At 39.1% G+C, this 5886-nt stretch overlaps 1 non-coding gene across 1 annotated transcript; it reads right to left on the bottom strand.

Annotated features, from left to right (window-relative positions):
• Positions 1-1654: 1654 nt before the first annotated feature.
• Positions 1655-1758, bottom strand: LOC130943159 (small nucleolar RNA R71). Its single transcript, XR_009071690.1, has one exon. It is a non-coding gene; the product is annotated as a small nucleolar RNA R71 (small nucleolar RNA).
• Between the last annotated feature and the right edge of the window lie 4128 nt (positions 1759-5886).

A 5886-nucleotide genomic window follows, 5' to 3' on the forward strand; every position in this document is an offset into this window, starting at 1 on the left:
CTCATTGATCTTCAAGTTGTTCTTGATGATTTCCTTGTTTTGATCTTTGAATTCTATTGACTTGAGTGTTTTGTTATATGCATTCTCATTTTGTTAGTGTCAATGGTATACAAACTGCTAAGTTTGGTGTCTTGCATGCATTGTTATTTGATTTTAGTGGCATTTTGATTATTCTTCATTATTAAAAATCCAAAAATATTTCTACTTTGTGTCTTTTCAAGTCAATAATACAGAGAATTGAAGATTCAGAACATACTGCAGAGGAATCACACAGAAAAAGCTGGGCATTCAAAAATGCCCAGTGAAGAAGACAGATTGGCGTTTAAACGCCAGCCAGGGTGCCTGGTTGGGCGTTTAACGCCCAAAAGGGTAGTAGTTTGGGCGTTAAACGCCAGAATGTGCACCATTCTGGGCGTTTAACGCCAGGATGGCACAAGAGGGAAGATTTTGTTTTTCAAATCAATTTTTTTCAAGTTTTCAAAGTTTTTCAAAATCAAATCTTTTTCAAATCAAATCTTTTCAATCAAATGTTTTCAAAATCAATTTCTTTCCTTTTTCAAAGATACTTACTAACAATTAATGATTTGATTCAAAATTTCAAGTATGTTGCCTTTTCTGTTGAGGAAGGTTTAATTTTTGAATCATATCTTTTCTTGTTAGGCAAGTCATTAATTTTTAAAATCAAATCTTTTTAAAATGTTTTTCAAATCATATCTTCTCAATCACATCTTTTTTTAAAACCAATCATATCTTTTTAATCACATCTTTTTCAAAATAGTTTTCAATCAAATCTTTTTAACTTCTAATTTCAAAATCTTTTTCAAAAATCACTTGATTTCTTTTTCACTCTGAATTTTCGAAAATTATCAATCAATTTTTCAAAATGTTTTCAAAATCTTTTTAATTGAATTTTCGAAAATTCTCTTCCCTCCTTCTCACATCCTTCTATTTATGGAGTACTACTCCTTCTTAATGCACAATTCGAACTCTATCTAATCAAGTTCGAATTCTTCTACCTCCTTCTTCTATTTTTCTTTTCCTCTGACACATCAAGGAATCTCTATACTGTGACATAGAGGATTCCACTTTTTCTTGTTCTCTTCTCTTTCATATGAGCAGGAGCAGAGACAAAGGCATTCTTGTTGAAGCTGACCCTGAACCTGAAAGGACCTTGAAGAGAAAGCTAAGAGAAGCCAAAGCACAACTCTCTTTAGAGGACCTGACCGAATTCTTCAAAGAAGAAGAACTCATGGCAGCCGAAAATAACAACAATGCCAACAATGCAAGGAAGGTGCTGGGTGACTTTACTGCACCTACTCCTGACTTCTATGGGAGAAGCATCTCTATCCCTGCCATTAGAGCAAACAACTTTGAGCTTAAGCCTCAGTTGGTTTCTCTACTGCAACAGAATTGCAAGTTCCATGGACTTCCAATGGAAGATCCACATCAGTTTTTAGCTGAGTTCTTGCAAATCTGTGACACAGTCAAGACTAATGGGGTTGACCCTGAGGTCTACAGACTGATGCTATTCCCTTTTGCTGTAAGAGACAGAGCTAGAATATGGTTGGACTCTCAACCTAAGGATAGCCTGGACTCTTGGGAAAAGCTAGTCAATGCCTTCTTGGCAAAGTTCTTTCCACCTCAAAAATGGAGTAAGCTTAGAGTGGAAGTCCAAACCTTCAGACAGAAGGATGGAGAATCCCTCTATGAAGCTTGGGAAAGATACAAACAATTGATCAGAAAATGTCCATCTGACATGCTTTCTGAATGGAGCATCATAGGTATTTTCTATGATGGTCTCTCTGAACTATCTAAGATGTCTTTGGATAGCTCTGCTGGAGGATCTCTTCATCTGAAGAAGACGCCTACAGAAGCTCAAGAGCTCATTGAAATGGTTGCAAATAACCAATTCATGTACACTTCTGAAAGAAATCCTGTGAATAATGGGACAAGTCAGAAGAAAGGAGTTCTTGAGATTGATACCCTGAATGCCATTTTGGCTCAGAACAAGATATTGACTCAACAAGTCAATTTGATTTCTCAAAGTCTGTCTGGAATGCAAAATGCACCTGGCAGTACTAAGGATGCTTCATCTGAGGAAGAAGCTTATGATCCTGAGAACCCTTCAATTGAAGAGGTGAACTACCTAGGAGAACCCTATGGAAACACCTATAATTCTTCATGGAGAAATCACCCAAATCTCTCATGGAAGAATCAAGAGAAACCTCAACAAGGTTTCAACAACAATAATGGTGGAAGAAACAGGTTTAGCAATGGCAAGCCTTTTCCATCATCTTCTCAGCAACAGACAGAGAATCCTAAGCAGAACCCCTCTGACTTAGCAACCATGGTCTCTGATCTAATCAAAACCACTCAAAGTTTCATGACTGAAACAAGGTCCTCCATTAGAAATTTGGAGGCACAAGTGGGACAACTGAGTAAGAAAATTACTGAACTCCCTCCAAGTACTCTCCCAAGCAACACAGAAGAAAATCCAAAAGGAGAGTGCAAAGCTATAAACATGGCCGAATTTGGAGAGGATGGAGAGGAAGTGGACGCCACTGAGGAAGGCTTCAATGGGCGTGCACTAACCTCCACTGAGTTCCCTAATGAGGAACCATGGAAATCTGAGACTCAAAATGAGACCATAGAGATTCCATTGGACTTACTTCTGCCTTTCATGAGCTCTGATGAGTATTCTTCCTCTGAAGAGGATGAGTATGTCACTGAAGAGCAAGTTGCTAAATACCTTGGAGCAATCATGAAGCTAAATGACAAGTTATTTGGAAATGAGACTTGGAAGGATGAACCTCCTTTGCTCACCAAAGAACTGGATGACTTGTCTAGGCAGAAATTACCTCAAAAGAGACAAGACCCTGGGAAGTTTTCCATACCTTGTACCATAGGCACCATGACCTTCAAGAAGGCTCTGTGTGACTTAGGGTCAAGTGTAAACCTCATGCCTCTCTCTGTAATGGAGAAGCTAGGGATCATTGAGGTACAAGCTGCAAGAATCTCACTAGAGATGGCAGACAACTCAAGAAAACAAGCTCATGGACTTGTAGAGAATGTTTTGGTAAAGGTTGAAGACCAGTACATTCCTACTGATTTCATAGTCCTAGAGACTGGGAAGTGCATGGATGAATCTATCATCCTTGGCAGACCCTTCCTAGCCACAGCAAAGGCTGTGATTGATGTTGATGGAGGTGAACTGATCATTCAAGTGAATGAAAAATCCTATGTGTTTAAGGCTCAAGGATATCCCTCTATCACCATAGAGAAGAAGCATGAAGAGCTTCTCTCAAATCAGAGACAAACAGAGCCCCCACAGTCAAACTCTAAGTTTGGTGTTGGGAGGCCACAACCAAACTCTAAGTTTGGTGTTGAACCCCCACATTCAAACTCTAAGTTTGGTGTTGGGAGGTTCAAACATTGCTCTGAGTATCTGTGAGGCTCCATGAGAGACCTCTGTCAAGCTACTGACATTAAAGAAGCGCTTGTTGGGAGGCAACCCAATGATTATATTTTATATGTTTTCTTTTGTTATTTTATGTTTTTTTTTGTAGGTTGATGATCATAAGAAGTCACAAAATCCATTAAAAAAGCAAAAACAGAATGAAAAACAGGAAGAAAAATAGCACACCCTGGAGGAGGAACTCACTGGCGTTTAAACGCCAGTAAGGCTAGCAGTTGGGCGTTAAACGCCCAGTCTGGCACCATTCTGGGCGTTTAACGCCAGAAAGGGGCACCAGACTGGCGTTAAACGCTAGAAAAGGGCAAGAACCTGGCGTTAAACGCCAGGAATGGGCATCAGCCCGGCGTTTAACGCCAGAAATGGCTCAAAACGTGATTTTGAATGCCATTTGGTGCAGGGATGACTTTTCCTTGACACCTAAGGATCTGTGGACCCCACAGGATCCCCACAAACCCCTCACCTATCAAATCCCATCTTTCTCTTCACCACTCACATCCATAAAACCCCACTTACCTCACCATCCAAATTCAAACCACTACTTCTTCCCCTTTTGGCCGAACCACAAAGCCATCTCCCTCTCCTCCATTTCTTCTTCTACTCTCTTCTTTCTTCTTTTGCTCGAGGACGAGCAAACCTTTTAAGTTTGGTGTGGTAAAAGCATTGCTTTTTGTTTTTCCATAACCATTTATGGCATCCAAAGCCGGTTCAACTGAGAAGGCATGACCTCAAGCCCATCACTAAGAAGAAGATGGAGCAAACAAGAGACCCCTCTCATCATGAGATCCCTGAGATACCTCAAGGGATGCACTTTCCTCCACAAGACTACTGGGAGCAAATTAACACCTCCCTAGGAAAATTAAGTTCCAACATGGGACAACTAAGGGTGGAGCACCAAGAACATTCCATCCTCCTCCATGAAATCATGAGAGAGGAGCAACAAAGACAAGGAAGAGACATTGAGGAGCTCAAGAACTCCATAAGACCTTCAAAAGGAAGAACAAGCCGCTATCACTAAGGTGGACCCGTTCTTTAATCTCCTTGTTCTTTACTTTCTTGTTTTTCGAATTTTATGCTTATGGTTATCTATGTTTGTGTCTTATGATCATTAGTGTCTTAGTGTCTATGCCTTGAAGTTATGAATGTCCTATGAAATCCATCACCTTTCTTAAAAGAAAACTGTTTTTATCACAAAAGAACAAGAAGTACAGGATTTCAAATTCATCTTTAAAACTAGCTTAATTAGTTTGATGTGGTGACAATACTTTTTGTTTTCTGAATGTATGCTTGAACAGTGCATATGTCTTTTGAATTTGTTGTTCATGAATGTTAAAATTGTTGGCTCTTGAAAGAATGATGAAAAAGGAGACATGTTACTGAGGATCTGAAAAATCATAAAAATGATTCTTGAAGCAAGAAAAAGCAGTGAATACAAAAAAAAAAAGAAAAAGAAAAGAAGGAGAAAAACGAAAAAAAAAAGAGAAAGAGAAAAAGAAAGAAAAAGAAAGAAATAAAGTTGTGATCCAAGGCAAAAAGAGTGTGCTTAAGAACCCTGGACACCTCTAATTGGGGACTCTAGCAAAGCTGAGTCACAATCTGAAAAGGTTCACCCAATTATGTGTCTGTGGCATGTATGTATCCGGTGGTAATACTGGAAGACAGAGTGCTTTGGGCCACGGTCAAGACTCATAAAGTAGCTGTGTTCAAGAATCATCATACTTAACTAGGAGAATCAATAACACTATCTGGATTCTGAGTTCCTAAAGAAGCCAATCATTCTGAATTTCAAAGGATAAAGTGAGATGCCAAAACTGTTTGGAGGCAAAAAGCTACTAGTCCCGCTCATCTAATTTGGAGCTTAGTTTCATTGATAATTTGGAGTCTATAGTATATTCTCTTCTTTTTATCTTATTTGATTTTCAGTTGCTTGGGGACAAGCAACAATTTAAGTTTGGTGTTGTGATGAGCAGATAATTTATACACTTTTTGGCATTGTTTTTAGTATGTTTTTGGTAGTTTTAGTTGACTTCTTAGTATATTTTTATTAGTTTTTAGTTAAAATTCACTTTTCTAGACTTTACTATGAGTTTGTGTGTTTTTCTGTGATTTCAGGTATTTTCTGGCTGAAATTGAGGGATCTGAGCAAAAATCTGATCCAGAGACTCAAAAGGACTGCAGATGCTGTTGGATTCTGACCTCCCTGCACTCAAAGTGAATTTTCTGGAGCTACAGAAGCCCAATTGGCGCGCTATCAACGGCGTTGAAAAGTAGACATCCTGGGCTTTCCAGCAATATATGATAGTCCATACTTTGCCCAAGATTTGATGGCCCAAACCAGCGTTCAAAGTCACCTACAGAAATTCCAGCGTTAAACGCCGGAACTGGCACCTAAATGGGAGTTAAACGCCCAAACT

This window comes from Arachis stenosperma, chromosome 7, assembly GCF_014773155.1.
Source record: "Arachis stenosperma cultivar V10309 chromosome 7, arast.V10309.gnm1.PFL2, whole genome shotgun sequence".
Lineage (NCBI taxonomy): Eukaryota > Viridiplantae > Streptophyta > Magnoliopsida > Fabales > Fabaceae > Arachis > Arachis stenosperma.